The sequence below is a fragment of the Mustela erminea genome, chromosome 4, assembly GCF_009829155.1.
Source record: "Mustela erminea isolate mMusErm1 chromosome 4, mMusErm1.Pri, whole genome shotgun sequence".
Classification (NCBI taxonomy): domain Eukaryota; kingdom Metazoa; phylum Chordata; class Mammalia; order Carnivora; family Mustelidae; genus Mustela; species Mustela erminea.
Window position 1 is genome coordinate 142,989,444 of NC_045617.1, and position 20,315 is coordinate 143,009,758.

Consider the following 20,315-nt stretch of genomic DNA (forward strand, 5'->3'; position numbering starts at 1 on the left):
TAAAGAAGAACTAATTCCTATTCTCCTGAAACTGTTCCAAAAATTAGAAATGGAAGGAAAACTTCCAAACTCATTTTATGAGGCCAGCATCACCTTGATCCCAAAACCAGACAAGGATCCCATCAAAAAAGAGAGCTATAGACCGATATCCTTGATGAACACAGATGCGAAAATACTCAACAAAATACTAGCCAATAGGACTCAACAGTACATTAAAAAGATTATTCACCACGACCAAGTGGGATTTATTCCAGGGCTACAAGGTTGGTTCAACATCCGCAAATCAGTCAATGTGATACAACACATCAATAAAAGAAAGAACAAGAACCATATGATACTCTCAATAGATGCTGAAAAAGCATTTGACAAAGTACAGCATCCCTTCCTGATCAAAACTCTTCAAAGTGTAGGGATAGAGGGCACGTACCTCAATATCATCAAAGCCATCTATGAAAAACCCACCGCAAATATCATTCTCAATGGAGAAAAACTGAAAGCTTTTCCGCTAAGGTCAGGAACACGGCAGGGATGTCCATTATCACCACTGCTATTCAACATAGTACTAGAGGTCCTAGCCTCAGCAATCAGACAACAAAAGGAAATTAAAGGCATCCAAATCGGCAAAGAAGAAGTCAAATTATCACTCTTCACAGATGATATGATACTATATGTGGAAAACCCAAAAGACTCCACTCCAAAACTGCTAGAACTTATACAGGAATTCAGTAAAGTGTCAGGATATAAAATCAATGCACAGAAATCAGTTGCATTTCTCTACACCAACAGCAAGACAGAAGAAAGAGAAATTAAGGAGTCCATCCCATTTACAATTGCACCCAAAACCATAAGATACCTAGGAATAAACCTAACCAAAGAGACACAGAATCTATACTCAGAAAACTATAAAGTACTCATGAAAGAAATTGAGGAAGACACAAAGAAATGGAAAAATGTTCCATGCTCCTGGATTGGAAGAATAAATATTCTGAAAATGTCTATGCTACCTAAAGCAATCTACACATTTAATGCAATTCCTATCAAAGTACCATCCATCTTTTTCAAAGAAATGGAACAAATAATTCTAAAATTTATATGGAACCAGAAAGACCTCGAATAGCCAAAGGGATATTGAAAAAGAAAGCCAAAGTTGGTGGCATCACAATTCCGGACTTCAAGCTCTATTACAAAGCTGTCATCATCAAGACAGCATGGTACTGGCACAAAAACAGACACAAAGATCAATGGAACAGAATAGAGAGCCCAGAAATAGACCCTCAACTCTACAGTCAACTAATCTTCGACAGAGCAGGAAAGAATGTCCAATGGAAAAAAGACAGCCTCTTCAATAAATGGTGCTGGGAAAACTGGACAGCCACATGCAGAAAAATGAAATTGGACCATTTCCTTACACCACACACAAAAATAGACTCAAAATGGATGAAGGACCTCAATGTGAGAAAGGAATCCATCAAAATCCTTGAGGAGAACACAGGCAGCAACCTCTTCGACCTCAGCCGCAGCAACATCTTCCTAGGAACATCGCCAAAGGCAAGGGAAACAAGGGCAAAAATGAACTATTGGGATTTCATCAAGATCAAAAGCTTTTGCACAGCAAAGGAAACAATTAACAAAATCAAAAGACAACTGACAGAATGGGAGAAGATATTTGCAAATGACATATCAGATAAAGGACTAGTGTCCAGAATCTATAAAGAACTTAGCAAACTCAACACCCAAAGAACAAATAATCCAATCAAGAAATGGGCAGAGGACATGAACAGACATTTCTGCAAAGAAGACATCCAGATGGCCAACAGACACATGAAAAAGTGCTCCATATCACTCAGCATCAGGGAAATACAAATCAAAACCACAAGATCACCTCACACCAGTCAGAATGGCTAAAATCAACAAGTCAGGAATTGACAGATGCTGGCGAGGATGCGGAGAAAGGGGAACCCTCCTCCACTGTTGGTGGGAATGCAAGCTGGTGCAGCCACTCTGGAAAACAGCATGGAGGTTCCTCAAAATGTTGAAAATAGAACTGCCCTATGACCCAGCAATTGCACTACTGGGTATTTACCCTAAAGATACAAACGTAGTGGTCAAAAGGGGCACGTGCACCCGAATGTTTATAGCAGCAATGTCCACAATAGCCAAACTATGGAAAGAACCTAGATGTCCATCAACAGATGAATGGATCAAGAAGATGTGGTATATATACACAATGGAATACTATGCAGCCATCAAAAGAAATGAAATCTTGCCATTTGTGACAACATGGATGGAACTAGAGCGTATCATGCTTAGCGAAATAAGTCAAGCAGAGAAAGACAACTATCATATGATCTCCCTGATATGAGGAAGTGGCGATGCAACATGGGGACTTAAGTGGGTAGGAGAAGAATCAATCAAACAAGATGGGATTGGGAGGGAGACAAACCATAAGTGACTCTTAATCTTATAAAACATACTGAGGGTTGCTGGGGGGAGAGGGGTTGGGAGAAGCGGGGGTAGGGTTATGGACATTGGGGAGGGTATTTGCTTTGGTGAGTGCTGTGAAGTGTGTAAACCTGGGGATTCACAGACCTGTACCCCTGGGGATAAAAATACATGTTTATTAAAAATTTTTTTTAATTAATTAATTAATTAATTTAAAAAATATTATTTAGGCACTGAGAATTATAGTTTTAATTTTTTATTTTCTGAAGAGTTATAAATTTAGCATTAACTCTTTAAAGATTGCATCAGTGAGACTTCTGAGCTTAAAGTTTTCTTTATAGGAAGGTTTTTCAATTAGCAATAATCGCGCCTCGGATAAACCTCATTGGCTACGATACTGCCACTTGTAAATCCAATTTATTTAATTCTGATTTTTCTTTTCTTGTGTCAGTTAAGGTCAGTCACCATAGACATTTTTGTGAAATGTGTCAGTTTTGTCTATCTTATTGCTATTTAAACCTGTTGCCTCCTTTTGTAATCCTAATATTAGCTATTTGTGGTGTCTATGTATTCTCTTTTAATCAGAATATTCTGGATTTAATGGAATTATTGTTCCTTTCTAAGAACAACTGTTAGCTTTATTGATTTCCTTTCTTGAATGTTTTTTGTTTTTGTTGTTTCATTAGTTTTTTCCTCTTAGCTTTACTATTTCGTTCTATTTGGGAGAGGGACTTAATTATCTTATTCTAAGATAACTCATCTTGGGATAAATGCTTACTTATTTTCAGATGTTGTTCTTTACTAGTATATTAATTTAAGGATATAAACTTTAAGCATGGCTTTAACTGCATCTCATTGATCTATTTGATTAGTATCAATATCATTTTTGTATCTTTGTATGCATAGGCCTGATTCTATCACTTAAAAAGTAATATTGCATCTGCTTTTATTTGCCTAACATCACAATCCTTTAAACTATTTTAAGATATATGTTTACATTAATTTGATTAAAATGGTAAGGAGGGCTACTTTCAACTTCCATTGAAGAGGACAGATGAAAAACTTATAGCTTTTGTTTTCAATTTTATTACTTTCAGGTGTGTAACATAGAGATTTGACAGTTATATGGATCACATAATGCTAACCACAATAACTGCAATTAACACCAGCCATCATACAAAGTTATTATATTATTGACTATATTCCCTATGCTGTACTTTGATCACAGTGACTTACTTGTTTTATAACTGGAAGTTTGTACCTTTTAAAATCTTTTACCTATTTTGCCCCTTCTCCCACCCTTTATCTATTGACCCCTGGCAACCACAAGTTCCTTCTCTGTATTTGGAGTTTGTTACTGTTTCTCTTGTTTCTTTTTTTATTCAATTATGTTATTAAGATTCCATATCTAAATGAAATCATATGGGATTTGTCTTTTTCTGACTTATTTCACTTAGTATAATATTTTCTAGGTCCATCCATGTTGTGCCAATGGTGCTATTTCACCATTTTCTATGTCTGAGTAATATTCTGTTGTGTATGTATACCACATCTTTATTCATGTATCAGTGGGTACTATGGTGGCTTTCATATTTTGGCTATTGTAAACAAAGCTCAATAAACATAGAAGTCTATCTGTCTTTTCAAATTAGTGTTTTTACTATCTTCAGGTAAATACCCAGCAGTGGGTGTATTAGATTGCATGCTATTTCTATTTTCAATTTTTTGAAGAAACTCCATAGAGTTTTCCATAGTGTCTGTACAAATTTACATTCCTATAAACAGTGCACATCCTTGTCAATATTTATTTTTCTTTTTTCTGTGCTAGCTGTTCTGACCTGTGAAGCGATACATCATTGTGATTTTGATATGCACTTTCCCATCTTTTCATTTGTTGAGCATCTTTTCATTTGTTGGCAATCTGTATGCTTTCTTTGTAAAAAAGTTAATTCAGGTCCTCCGCCCATTTTTAAATTGCCTTTTGGTGTTGAGTTGTATGATTGGACTTCTTGATATATTTTGGATATTAACACCTTATGAGATAGATTATTTGCAAATAAGCTCTCTCGTTCAATAGGTTGTATTTTCATTTTCTTGATGGTTCTACCGTGCAAAAACTGATCAGCTTAATCCAGTGCCAATTGTTCATTTTGGCATTTATTTATTATTGCCCTCACCTAGATACACAGGTCCAAAAACATGTCACTAAGGCCAATGTCCAAGAGTTTATTGCCCATGTTTTCTTTTGTGAGTTTTAGGGCTTCAGGTCTTATGCTTAAGTCTTTCATCCATTTTGAGTTTGTTTTTGTGCATGGTGTAAGGAGTCCAGCTTCATTTTCTTGCATGTACCTGTTCAATTTTCCCAACATCATTTATCAAAATACTGTTTTTCCCCCATATTTTATTCTTGCCTCTTTTGTTGTAGATTAATTGAACATATAAGTGTGGATTTATTTCTGGGATCTCTATTCTGTTCTATTGATCTATGTGTTCATTTCTTTTTTTTTAAAGATTTTTAAAAATTTATTTTATTTGACAGACAGAGATCACAAGTAGGCAGAGAGGCAGGCAGAGAGAGAGAGGAGGAAGCAGGCTCCCTGCTGAACAGAGAGTCCAATGCAGGGCTTGATCCCAGGACTCCGGGATCATGACCTGAGATGACGGCAGAGGCTTTAACCCACTGAGCCACCCAGCGCCCCACTATGTGTTCATTTCTTAGTAGTATCAAACTGGTTTGATTCCTGTAGCTTTGTAATACAGAATAAAATATAGAAGTAGATTATCTCTATCTTCATTCCACTTTTTCAAGATGATTTTGGCTATTTGGGTTCTTTTGTCATTCCATAGAGATTTTAGGATTATTTGTTCAAGGTCTGTGAAAATACCATTGGTGTTGTCATAGAGATTGCATTGTTTCTGTAGATTCCTTTGGGTAGTGGGGACATCTTAACAATATTAATTCTTCCAATGCATGCATGTATATTTTTTCCATTTAATTTGTGTCATCTTAAATTTATTTCTTCAATGTCTTCAATTTTCTGAGTACAGATCTTTTGCTTTTTGGTTAAAAGTATTCCTAGGTATTTTTTCCCCTTTCAAAATGCCATTTTATTTGGGATTATTTTTTTCCTAATTTCTCTTTCACTAGTTTTTTTTTTAATTTTTTATTTTTTATAAACATATATTTTTATCCCCAGGGGTACAGGTCTGTGAATCCCCAGGTTTACACACTTCACAGCACTCACCACAGCACATACCCTCCCCAATGTCCATAATCCCACCCCCTTCTCCCAAACCCCCTCCCCCCAGCAACCCTCAGTTTGTTTTGTGAGATTAAGAGTCACTTATGGTTTGTCTCCCTCCCAATCCCATCTTGTTTCATTGATTCTTCTCCTACCCACTTAAGCCCCCATGTTGCATCACCACTTCCTCATATCAGGGAGATCATATGATAGTTGTCTTTCTCTGCTTGACTTATTTCGCTAAGCATGATACGCTCTAGTTCCATCCATGTTGTCGCAAATGGTAAGATTTCATTTCTTTTGATGGCTGCATAGTATTCCATTGTGTATATATACCACATCTTCTTGATCCATTCATCTGTTGATGGACATCTAGGTTCTTTCCATAGTTTGGCTATTGTGGACATTGCTGCTATAAACATTCGGGTGCACGTGCCCCTTTTGACCACTACGTTTGTATCTTTAGGGTAAATACCCAGTAGTGCAATTGCTGGGTCATAGGGCAGTTCTATTTTCAACATTTTGAGGAACCTCCATGCTGTTTTCCAGAGTGGCTGCACCAAAGCTTTTCCGCTAAGGTCAGGAACACGGCAGGGATGTCCATTATCACCACTGCTATTCAACATAGTACTAGAGGTCCTAGCCTCAGCAATCAGACAACAAAAGGAAATTAAAGGCATCCAAATCGGCAAAGAAGAAGTCAAATTATCACTCTTCGCAGATGATATGATACTATATGTGGAAAACCCAAAAGACTCCACTCCAAAACTGCTAGAACTTATACAGGAATTCAGTAAAGTGTCAGGATATAAAATCAATGCACAGAAATCAGTTGCATTTCTCTACACCAACAGCAAGACAGAAGAAAGAGAAATTAAGGAGTCAATCCCATTTACAATTGCACCCAAAACCATAAGATACCTAGGAATAAACCTAACCAAAGAGGCACAGAATCTATACTCAGAAAACTATAAAGTACTCATGAAAGAAATTGAGGAAGACACAAAGAAATGGAAAAATGTTCCATGCTCCTGGATTGGAAGAATAAATATTGTGAAAATGTCTATGCTACCTAAAGCAATCTACACATTTAATGCAATTCCTATCAAAGTACCATCCATCTTTTTCAAAGAAATGGAACAAATAATTCTAAAATTTATATGGAACCAGAAAAGACCTCGAATAGCCAAAGGGATATTGAAAAAGAAAGCCAACATTGGTAGCATCACAATTCCGGACTTCAAGCTCTATTACAAAGCTGTCATCATCAAGACAGCATGGTACTGGCACAAAAACAGACACATAGATCAATGGAACAGAATAGAGAGCCCAGAAATAGACCCTCAACTCTACAGTCAACTAATCTTCGACAAAGCAGGAAAGAATGTCCAGTGGAAAAAAGACAGCCTCTTCAATAAATAGTTTTTATTACTATATAGAAATAAAACATTTTTGTATTTTGATTTTATATACTGTAACTTTACTGAATTCATCTATTACTTCTTTTTTTAATATTTTATTTACTTATTTAACAGAGAGATCACATGTAGGCAGAGAGGCAGGCAGACAGAGGGGGAAGCAGGCTCCCTGCTGAGCAGAGACCTCCCATGTGGAGCTTGATCCCTGGACCCTGAGATCATGATCTGAGCTGAAGGCAGAGTTTTAACCCACTGAGCCACCCAGGTGCCCCTCATCTATTACTTCTAATAGAGTTTTAATGACGTCTTTATGGTTTTCTATATATAGTATCATGTACCCCACAAATAATGTCAGTTTTATTTTGCTACCAATTTGAATACATTTTATTTCTTGTTTGATTGCTGTGGCCAGAACATCCAGTCCTATGTTGACTATAAGTGGTGGGAGTAAGCATCTTTGTCTTCTTCCTAAATCTTAGAAGATATTTCAGATTTTCACCATTGAGTATGATGTTAGCTGTGGGTAACCTTTAATATGTTGAGGTGTGTTTCCTTTAAAACCACTTTATTAAGAGTTTTTATCATGAATTGATTTATATTTTATTAAATGCTTTTTCTTCATCTAATCATATGATTTTTGTCCTTCCTCTTGTCAATGTGATGCATCACACTAATTGATTTGTGGATATTGAATTATTTTTGTTTCTCTGGAATAAATCCCACTTGATCATTTGGTATCATATTTATATTTATATTTATTTTTTAGGTATAATCTTTTAAATGTATTGTTGAATTCAGTTGGTTAATATTTTGATGAGGACTTTTGCATCTAAGTTCATCAGGGATTTTGCCCTATCATTTTCTTTTTTGTAGTGTCTTTGGTTTAGAGATCAGGGTAATGCTGGACTCATGGAATTAGTTGGGAATTTTTCTTTCCTATTCTATTTTTTTAAAATAACTTAAGAATAATAGATAATAACTCTTCTTCAAGTTTTTGGTAGAACTGCTGTGAACCTGTTGTTGCACTTTTGATTTTTGGTGAGGTTTTTTATTACTATTACCAATTCATTTTCCTGATCTGAAATGATCTGTTTACATTTTCTATTTCTTTCTTACTCACTCTTAGGAGAATGTATGTTTCTTGGAATTTATCCACATCTAGTTTGTCCAATTTGTTGGCATATGATTTTTATCATATTCTCATATAATTCTTTGTATTTCTGTTGGTCACTATTTCTCTTTTTCATTTTTTAAATTTTATTTGAGTCTTCTATCTTTTTTTCTTGATGAGTCTGGCTAAAGTTTATCAATTTTGTTCATCTTTTCAAAGAACTCTTCATTTCATTGATCGTTGCTATTGTTTTTAGTTTCTATTTCATTTATTTCCACTCTACTATATATTATTTCTCTCCTTTTACTAAATTTGGGCTTTATTTATTCTTCTGTTTCTAGCTCCTTTAGGTGTGGAGTTAAGTTCTTTATTAGAGATTTTTCTTTCCCTGCGTCTTGTGGTAGGCCTGTATTGCTATAAACTTCTCTTTATGTATCAATCCTCTCAGAACTGCTTTCACTGCATCCCAGAGCTTTTGGACCACTGTGTTTTCATTTTCATTTGTTTTCATGTGCTTCTTAATTTCTCCTTTTATTTCCTGGTTGACCCATTCATTGTTTAGTAGCATTATTTAGCTTCCACATATTTGTGTTCTTAGCAGACTTTTTCTTGTGGTTAATGTCTAGTTTCATAGTGTTGTGGTCAGAAAATACGCATGATATGATTTCCATCTTTCTTAATTTGTTGACACTTGTTTTGTGGCCCAGTGTGTGATCTGTTCTGGAGAATGTTCCATGTGCACTTGAATGTGTATTCAGCTGTTTTGGGATAGAACATTCTGAATATATTTATTAGATCCATCTCGTCCAATGTATCTTTCAAGACCACTGTTTATTTATTGATTTTCTAATTGGGTGATTTGTTTATTGAGGCAAGGGAGTTGTTAAGGTCCCTACTATTCTTGTATTACTGTTGATTTAATATGATGTTAATTAGCATACTTTTATTTCTACTGAAATAACTTTAAGCATTTATTGTAAAGCATGAGGTAGTGAATTCCTTCAGCTTTTGTTTGTTTAGGAAAGTTTTGATCTCTCTTAACATTTATCAAAGACAGCATCCCTGAATATAGTATTTTCAGCTGATGGTTTTTTTCCACAATATTTTGAATATGTAATCCTATTTTCTTCTGCTCTGAAAAGTTTCTGTGAAAAATCTTTCTATAGCCTTTTGGGGATTGTATTTAATATCGCTCTTTTCTCTTGCTGGTTTCACAACTCTTTCTTCATTATTGGATTTTGATAAATTAATAATACTGTGGCTCTCTGTAGTTCTAGTCATCTTACTTGGGGTTCTTTGGGCCTCTTGTGTCTGGATATCTATTTCCTGAGGATAGTATATTTTCAGCCATTATTGATTTAAATATACTTTCTCTTCTCTTTGTCATTTTCTTCTGAGATTCTCCTATTGCAAATGTTTCTCTTTACATTCTGTCCCATAAGTTCTGTCAAGTCTGCTTTTGGAGCATTCTATTGAATTCTTCAGTTATTGTATTTTTAACCCTAAGATTTCTGTATGTTTTAATTTTTATGGTTTCTATTTCTTTCTTGAACTTCTTGTTTTGTTGAGGCATTGTTAGCCTGATTTCATTTAGTTGTCTGTACTCAAGTAAAGCTGTGAGATCATTTTTAAAGTTGCCCAGATTTCTCATCAGCCTTAATTTATGGTCAGGACTCTGGATGTTTTACTCAGCAGTACATGGAGCTATGAATTATCTTCCCAGACATAGTAGGGCAGCAAGAGAGGTCCCAATATCTGCACAGCTCATTGTTTGGGAACCTGAGACAGGCAAAATTGTTCAATAAGTATCCTGGTCAGGTGAGGCCCCCTGTTTTGCTCTAAAAACAGGAACTGCCACTGTGCTTTCTGTTCAAGTTCCACTGTATGCATCTTTATTTGATGGGTGATACAGCTTCTCAAATACTCTGTAATGTTCCCTAGTAAGATGGCCTTCAGTTTGTATTCAGAAACAAGGGGAGCTATAAATTTGTTTTCTTATCTGGGTACAGCAGGAGAAGCAGGCCTTAAGCTGACTAAGGCTCTTTCGGATCTTAACTTAGGCTGACCCATGCCCCAAGTTCCCTGACTGAATAGGGCCATTGGCTTGGCTCTGAGGGTGATCAGTTCTTCCCACATGTCTCTTGGCTCAAGCATTGCTAGGTTATATAGCAGCTTCCAGGTGTTTCCATTAGCCCTTCTGTCAGATAGAGCTAGAAGTCATGCTCTGCAGCAGATGAGTCAAGGACTTAATTCTCCTGCCTGAGTTGAGACTCAGAGGGCCCTCTTCAGGTAAGTTTTAAATTTCCCAAATAAGTTTTCTCTTTGGTATGAAGCTTGAAGTGGCGGGGGGGGGGGGGGGGGAGGTTGGGGTACCAGGTGGTGGGTATTATAGAGGGCATGGATTGCATGGAGCACTGGGTGTGGTGAAAAAATAATGAATACTGTTTTTCTGAAAATAAATTAATTAATTTAAAAAAAAGAATTGCTATGGTTTTTTGTATGTGTTGATTAGATAAAGGAAACTTGTTTTAATTGTTAATTTTCCAAAGCTTTTTTTGATTGGGGTGGGGTGCTAGAGTGAAATACATTATTTTACCGAGTTTTATTGAGCTATAATTCACATATAACATTGTATTGATGTAAGGTATATAACATAATGATTAGATATATGTATATATTTTTAAACGATGGCTTCATTAGGTCTAGTTAAATCCAACACCTCATGTACTTAAAATTTTTTCTTGTGGTGCAAATTTTTAAGATTCTCTCTCTTAATTTTGAAATATAGAATGCACTATTATTAACTATAGTCACCATGTTGTCCATTACATTCCCAGAACTTATTAATCTTATAACTGAAAATTTGTGTCTTTTGACCACTTTTGCCCCATCACTCACCACACACATCTGGTAAACAGCGATCTGTTTTCTGTCTCTATGAGTTTGGCTTTTTTAGAATCCACTTATAATTGAGATCATACAATACATATTTGACTTTCTATCTTATTGCACATAGCATGACGCTCCAAGATCCATCCAGGTTGTTGCAAATGGTGTGATTTCCCTTTTTATATGCCTGAAAAATATACCACTCTGTGTGTGTGTGTGTGTGTGTGTGTGTGTATAATATACCATCTTCATCCATTCATTTTTCAATAACACTTAGGTTTTCTATATGACTTGGCAGTTGTAAATAATGTTGCAATAAATATGGGGATGCAGATATATCATGTCTTTTGGATGTATACCCAGAAAAAGATTCAGTGGATCTTATGGTAGCTGTATCTTAATTTTCTGAAGAACTTCCACACTGTTTTCCATGGTGTTTGAATCAATTTATGTTCCCACTTATGGTGCACAAGGGTTCCCAGGGGTTCCCTTTTCTCCACATTAACAGCAACACTTGTTAACTTTCTTTTTGATGAGAGCAATTCTAACAGGTAAACATATCTCATTGTGATTTTAATTGCATTTCCCTAATGATAAGCAATGTTGAGCACTTGTTCAAGTACTTGTTGGCCTTGAAAAAGAGTCTGTTTCATTCCTTTGCCTATGTATTTGCTATTGAGTATATGACTTCTTTATACCTTGAATAACAAGCCCTTATATGATTTGTAAACATATTCTCTAATTCAATAGGTTGATTTTACCTTTTCTTGATGATTTCTTTTGCTGTCCAGAATCATTGTAGTTTGATGTAGTCCCACTTGTTCCCTTTTGCTTTTTCATTGCCTTTGGTTTTGGTGTTCTACAATGGTTTTCCAGTTTCAGGTCTTATATTCAAGTCTTTAATAAGTTGTAAGTTAATTTTTGTGTATGGTGATAGAAAGGGATCCAATTTAATTATTTTGCATGAGGCTGTCAAGTTTTTCCAGCATTGTTTATTGAAGAAACTGTCCTTTCACTGCTATATGTTTTTGGAAACTTTATCATAAATTTAATGACCAAATATTCAAAAGTTTATTTGTGGGCTCTCTTTTCCATTTTATTAATCTATGTGTCTTTTTTTATAACAATGCCATACCATTTTGACAAGTACAGTTTTGCATGTGCTTTGATTTTTTGTTTTATTATGTTCAGTTAGCCAGCATATAATACATCATTAGTTTTTGAGGTAGGGTTCAGCAATTCATTAGTTGTGTGTAATACCCAGTGCTCATCACTACATGTGTCCTCCTTAAATACCCATCACCTTGTCACCCATTTCTTCCCATCCCTTTCCCTTTTGTAACTCTTAGTTTGGTTCCAGGAGTCCAGAATTTCTCATGGTTTATTTCCCTCTGATTTCTTCCCATTCAGTTTTTCCTCCATTCCCCTGAGGTCCTCCCTGCTGTTCCTTATATTCCCCATATAAGTGATACCATACAATAATTGTCTTTCTCTGCTTGATTCATTTCACTTAGCATAATCCCCTCCATTTCCACCCATGTCGATGCAAATGGTAGGTATTCATTCTTTCTGATGGCTGAGTAATATTCCATTATATATATGTAACACATATTTATCCATTCATCTGTTGAAGAGCATCTTAGCTCCATCCACAGTTTAGCTATTGTGGACATTGCTTCTATGAATAGTGGGATGCATGTGCCCCTTCTTTTCACTACATCTGTATCTTCGGGGTAAATACCTAGTAATGCAATTTCTGGGTCATAGGGTAGCTCTATTTTTAACCTTTTGAGGAACTTCCATACTGTTTTCCAGAGGGGCTGTACCAGCTTGCATAGGGGCTGTACCAGCTTGCATTCCTACCAACAGTGTAGGAATTTTTCTCCATATCCTTTCTCCATATCCTTGCCAACATTTGTTGTTTCCTGTCTTGTTAATTTTTGGCATTGGGATTCCATCAAGATAAAAAGCTTTTGCACAACAAAGGAAACAGTCAACAAAACTAAGAGGCAACCCATGGAATGGGAGAAGATATTTGCAAATGACATTACAGATAAAGGGTATCCAAGATCTATAAAGGACTTCTTAAACTCAACACCCAAAAAACAAATAATCCAGCCAGTAAATGGGCAGAAGACATGAATAGACACTTCTTCAAAGAAGAGAAATGGCAAACAGACACTGAAAAAATGTTCAACATCACTAGCCATCAGGGAAATACAAATCAAAACCACAATGAGATCACCTTATACTTATTTCAAACATTTTTTGCAAAGTCGGGTCTATAGTGTCCAAATAATTGGTTAGAAAATTAGCCAGATATGCAAAGAATCCATAAAGATTCAGAATCCAGCCCAGTTTTATAAGTAAACAACGTTCATACAAGAACAACTCATCAGAACTAGAATCTAACACCCATAAATGTGTGTTGCTGAAAAATTGTGTTTTTCTAAAATAACCCCATTTCCATCAAAGATAACCAAATTAAGACTAATTTGTTTGTAAAATAAGTTCAGTTTTAACAAACTGGGCCTAATTTCTACATAAATCCATAAAGAACAGTATTTGACCATACAGGTTCTTTTAAATGTTCTTTGCTGGAACTTTTTATAAGGAATGTCAGATTGAGCTTTTATCAGCCTTTTGGGGATAAGAAGCCAACCCAAATACTTGCCATCAGATTTGACTTCAATATCTATAGATTTAGGTTACTTCCTTTCTTCTTGGAGTCCCCAAAATATCCTGAGATTCCTTGAGCCTTCCTTACTTGTTAGGTTTCCTGGATACCCTATAAGCAAGGTAAAAGGCTGATTTTTTTTTCCAAGGGGTTATATTGGCTCCATAAAGTTAACTTTAGTTCCTTTAGTCTGGTCATATCTGAGCCTATGCAAATCTATCTCAATTATGACATTCCAGTCAAAGCCCTGGTAATATGACCAATGTTTCCAATGATGTTTTGTTACAAAGTACAGATTCTTATTAAATCTATGTGAGAAAAAAGAGAGCTAAAGACCGATATCCTTGATGAACACAGATGCGAAAATACTCAACAAAATACTAGCCAATAGGATTCAACAGTACATTAAAAAGATTATTCACCACGACCAAGTGGGATTTATTCCAGGGCTACAAGGTTGGTTCAACATCCGCAAATCAGTCAATGTGATACAACACATCAATAAAAGAAAGAACAAGAACCATATGATACTCTCAATAGATGCTGAAAAAGCATTTGACAAAGTACAGCATCCCTTCCTGATCAAAACTCTTCAAAGTGTAGGGATAGAGGGCACGTACCTCAATATCATCAAAGCCATCTATGAAAAACCCACCGCAAATATCATTCTCAATGGAGAAAAACTGAAAGCTTTTCCGCTAAGGTCAGGAACACGGCAGGGATGTCCATTATCACCACTGCTATTCAACATAGTACTAGAGGTCCTAGCCTCAGCAATCAGACAACAAAAGGAAATTAAAGGCATCCAAATCGGCAAAGAAGAAGTCAAATTATCACTCTTCACAGATGATATGATACTATATGTGGAAAACCCAAAAGACTCCACTCCAAAACTGCTAGAACTTATACAGGAATTCAGTAAAGTGTCAGGATATAAAATCAATGCACAGAAATCAGTTGCATTTCTCTACACCAACAGCAAGACAGAAGAAAGAGAAATTAAGGAGTCCATCCCATTTACAATTGCACCCAAAACCATAAGATACCTAGGAATAAACCTAACCAAAGAGACACAGAATCTATACTCAGAAAACTATAAAGTACTCATGAAAGAAATTGAGGAAGACACAAAGAAATGGAAAAATGTTCCATGCTCCTGGATTGGAAGAATAAATATTCTGAAAATGTCTATGCTACCTAAAGCAATCTACACATTTAATGCAATTCCTATCAAAGTACCATCCATCTTTTTCAAAGAAATGGAACAAATAATGCTAAAATTTATATGGAACCAGAAAAGACCTCGAATAGCCAAAAGGATATTGAAAAAGAAAGCCAACGTTGGTGGCATCACAATTCCGGACTTCAAGCTCTATTACAAAGCTGTCGTCATCAAGACAGCATGGTACTGGCACAAAAACAGACACATAGATCAATGGAACAGAATAGAGAGCCCAGAAATAGACCCTCAACTCTATGGTCAACTAATCTTCGACAAAGCAGGAAAGAATGTCCAATGGAAAAAAGACAGCCTCTTCAATAAATGGTGCTGGGAAAATTGGACAGCCACATGCAGAAAAATGAAATTGGACCATTTCCTTACACCACACACCAAAATAGACTCAAAATGGATGAAGGACCTCAATGTGAGAAAGGAATCCATCAAAACCATTGAGGAGAACACAGGCAGCAACCTCTTTGACCTCTGTCGCAGCAACATCTTCCTAGGAGCAACACAAAAGGCAAGGGAAGCAAGGGCAAAAATGAACTATTGGGATTTCATCAAGATCAAAAGCTTTTGCACAGCAAAGGAAACAGTTAACAAAATCAAAAGACAACTGACAGAATGGGAGAAGATATTTGCAAATGACATATCAGATAAAGGACTAGTGTCCAGAATCTATAAAGAACTTAGCAAACTCAACACCCAAAGAACAAATAATCCAATCAAGAAATGGGCAGAGGACATGAACAGACATTTCTGCAAAGAAGACATCCAGATGGCCAACAGACACATGAAAAAGTGCTCCATATCACTCGGCATCAGGGAAATACATCAAAACCACAATGAGATATCACCTCACACCAGTCAGAATGGCTAAAATAAACAAGTCAGGAAATGACAGATGCTGGCGAGGATGCGGAGAAAGGGGAACCCTCCTACACTGTTGGTGGGAATGCAAGCTGGTGCAGCCACTCTGGAAAACAGCATGGAGGTTCCTCAAAATGTTGAAAATAGAACTGCCCTATGACCCAGCAATTGCACTATTGGGTATTTACCCTAAAGATACAAACGTAGTGATCCAAAGGGGCACATGCACCCGAATGTTTATAGCAGCAATGTCCACAATAGCCAAACTATGGAAAGAACCTAGATGTCCATCAACAGATGAATGGATCAAGAAGATGTGGTATATATACACAATGGAATACTATGCAGCCATCAAAAGAAATGAAATCTTGCCATTTGCGACAACATGGATGGAACTAGAGCGTATCATGCTTAGCGAAATAAGTCAAGCAGAGAAAGACAACTATCATATGATCTCCCTGATATGAGGAAGTGGTGATGCAACGTGGGGGCTTAAGTGGGTAGGAGAAGAATCAATGAAACAAGATGGGATTGGGAGGGAGACAAACCATAAGTGACTCTTAATCTCACAAAACAAACTGAGGGTTGCTGGGGGGAGGGGGGTTGGGAGAAGGGGGTGGGATTATGGACATTGGGGAGGGTATGTGCTTTGGTGAGTGCTGTGAAGTGTGTAAACCTGGTGATTCACAGACCTGTACCCCTGGGGATAAAAATATATGTTTATAAAAAATAAAAAATTAATTTAAAAAAATTCTCAAAAAAAAAAATCTATGTGAGTAATTATAATTGCCATGATAGAGAGAATACTCTGAGAGTTTCGGATTTCTGTAGGAATGAGGTAGGGAGAAAAAGATAAATGTTTTTTAAATCCAAAAGAACAAATATTAGAGAACAAGCAATGTTTCAAACAAGAGTCATAAAATCTATAATCATCTTCAATTCATTTAGTCTCACGTTACTAATTCCTGTTCTGTTTGAATGCAATTTGTCCCTTAGTTCCAGTAATTCTCACTCAGCTTAGTAGCATGATATTAAGGGCATCAGAAACTTATATTCTTCTAAAATCCTCTCCATAAATCTCCTTGAAGACATTCCAAGAACATTAGAACAATAACTTAAAATGACAAAGGACTAAAAAATGGCCATGGTTTGGGGCACCTGGGTGGCTCAGTCAGTTAAGCATCTGCCTTTTGATTTTGGTTAAGGTCATGATCTCCAGATTGTGAGATTGAGCCCCACAGCACCCTCCAAGATGGGCATGGAGTCTGCTTAAGATTCTCTCTCTCCCTCTCCCTCTGACCCTCCCTCCTGCCCCTCTTTAAAAAAAAAAAATAGCTAAAGATCTAATGAGTGTTCATTTTAATGCAGTTGAGAAGGAAAATTTTATTATTACTGTGACACAACACTTCAGTAATTAGAATTACAAGTCATGATGTTATTCCAGGACATATAAAAATCTTAGGGGTTTTATGTAATTTCTACAGAAGTTATAGCATTTAAACAATATAATCTAAGGAGGTTTATCATTTATTTGACAGTCTCCCATGTAACTTAACACGCCAAATGAACAAACCTAATTAGTCAAAAAGACTTCATTTAAACTTTGAACTTTGAGAAGTTTGTTAAAAATATTAGAAGGTTTTACCTGGTGATTCACAGACCTGTACCCCTGGGATAAAAATACATTATATGTTTATAAAAAATTTTTTTTTAAATTAGAAGGTTTTAAAGCACATGCCTAAATAACATCACATATCATTATAAAAGACTCTTTTTAACCAAAGCAGAAATAAGAGCTTCTAAAGGCTCATCACATGTTGTTATCAAATCTTTGATCTTCTAGTATTGAGAAGATTTAACTTTAAGTAATTGAGGACTTGAGAAAGACAAACCATTAGAAACTGTTTTTCCAGGCAGATAAAGAAAAACCTTTAATTACAATGTTCTATCAAGAGCAGACCAAACAATTCAAAACACAGAAAAAAATGTGTCATCTTAAAGAAAAACCAAATTATAATCTTATACTATCATACATTAGATATTAAAATTCATTCATTATGGAGTGCCTGGGTGGCTCAGTGGGTTAAAACCTCTGCCCAGGTCATGATCTCAGGGTCCTGGGATCCAGCCCTGCATCGGGCTCTCTGCTCCGTGGGGATCCTGCCTCCTCTCTCTCTGCCTGCCTCTCTGCCTACTTGTGATCTCCGTCAAATAAATAAATAAAATCTTTAAATTCATTCATTATGTAACTGAACCAACTTGAGTTTGCCTCTTGGAGTGTCACAGAAATTATACCATGTGATTTGCTTCGCAAAGAAGACATTATTTGGGACAAATTAAGGAGATCACTGGGAATAACTGCCAAAGCCATGACTCCTGACAGTGAATGGGTACCTTTTATTTAGGCTTAGGGTGAATATTTAAATAGGGAAGCCTTGTCATCCTATGTAGAGGCTGACATAAGGTTGCCCCTGTGCCTTAAGGAACCATGACTTTACGTACATTGTGTTATGTAAATGAGGCTGAGTCCTCCTTGGGTGCGGATTTTAGTATTATAATGAGGTAAAAGCAATTGTTGGTCGTTCCAGGAGTCAGTCCCTGGTCCATCTTTGCAGGCACAAGATGAGGGGTTTAACTCAAAAGGTCTGGATGGTCTGGGCCCTATGGGAGATCTTGTCAGGGAAATTGCCATCACCTGAGGGGTGGTTTCAGGTTTTATTTGCCTGAGTTAAGAGATAGACTGGAAAGAAGAGGTAAAGGAAATAATATAAGGCAAAGTTTAGTGAGCACAAGCAGGTGGTAGGTGTAAGGGCCTATTCAGCCAGAGCTGCCCCACCCCAGTTGAACTGCCATTTTGTTTTAAAACTTAAATTGACTCTGCCCACCCCCGCCATGGGAACTTTCTTAAAAACAAATCCTGGATACATACAAGGGTGGGTCAGGCCAGGTGGAGGTATTCAATCAGTGGGGGCTCATACTGTCTCCTAGCTACCAAGGAGTATGGGTCCCGCCCTTTGGGCACCTTTTGGGTGCCAATTCTGACCAAGGTGATAGGCTGGTTCAAATGTCTACTAAGGTAAATTGTAATTCAATTGGTCACCTAGCATCACTGTGCAGCTTTCTCTGTGTGTTACAACTTCATTGGTGCGTGGCCAGGCCCAACCACATGGCCTTTGCTCTATAAAAGCTAGTCTGTGAAGCAGAGAGGGGTCGCCCTCTCTTGTAAGAGGCATGGCCCTGGCCCATCAGTTTGATTCTTGATGCTTGGTGCGAAATAAAGCTTCACTTGACCTTCGTTTTGTATCAGTCTCGCTCTTTTAATCACGGACCCATTATTGGGGGACCCAACGGTAGGCAGTAAAGGTCAGACTTTGGGGCCTAGCTGGTCACAATTCCAAGCTTAGTTCTACCCTTTCATAAAATTCTTTTCCAAAGATTCTTTTCTCACAAACTTTCTGTAGCTCTTTCATTTAGATTGTCCTAAGGTTTCCCTCTGTGTAAACAACTACTCTTAGGACAAAACTCCATTCTTTCCCCTTAACAAAATGTATTTCCATTCCTCATCCTTTCTTACCAAAAACATACATCTTACTCTCTTTGCATACAGATTTGGTTTCTTTGTTGTTTCTAATAGTTTAACTATATTTATTAGAACTTTTAGTGCTTACAAGCCTTACATTTTTGTGAAAACTGAGTAGTAAGCAATTGGAAACTGTTATACCAGAATTTTCTAGATTGGCAAATTTATGAATACATTTCCTAATTTCTAGAAATGTGTCTTTCCATAGTACAATCTTTTGATAAAACATAAAACGTGTTTACTAACAGATCCAAATTTTTCTTTCATTTCTCTGTAATACAAAAGTATATAAACCTATGTTAGTAATCAATGTTTCATATTTCATCTTATTTAGAAAAGACTTCAATATCCAATGAATTCAACACAATTTATCATTTAACCTAGCAAAACTTGAAAGATTTTGGAAGTTATTTACAAGTTTACCTAAAAACCTTTTTATCTATTCAACCTATTTGTTAAACCAACAAAGTTAAACTTTAATTTACCAGAGATTATCCAAGATTACATGAGCCTGAACAAAAATTTGGGGTAGTTTCTATCTTTCTGTCAGAGGCAGGCCCCTGGCCAGGGCGGCCTCCGCCATTAAAAGATGGCGCCTGGCTAGTTGCCAGGTTAGGATTGCCTCATGAGACTAAGCAGAACGCCCAAAGAGGAAGTAAACAGCATTGGTTGCTAGCGAAGTTGTTCGTTTAGGTGCACAGCCTGATTCGCTCCCTCCTGTACCCTGCTCGCTGATTGGTCATGTAAGCGTATATAAATGTGTAGACTTGCGGAAATAAAGAGAGAGAAGATGCATCCGAACCAGGGTTCTTGTCGTCCTTGCGGGGCGAGGGCGATAAATGGCGCGGGCACCCGGGAACGAAT

General features: G+C 36.7%; 1 non-coding gene across 1 annotated transcript; it reads right to left on the minus strand.

Moving 5' to 3' along the window:
- Positions 1-2,720: 2,720 nt before the first annotated feature.
- On the minus strand, positions 2,721-2,854 carry LOC116589519. The gene has a single exon (XR_004285304.1). It is a non-coding gene; the product is annotated as a U4 spliceosomal RNA (small nuclear RNA).
- Between the last annotated feature and the right edge of the window lie 17,461 nt (positions 2,855-20,315).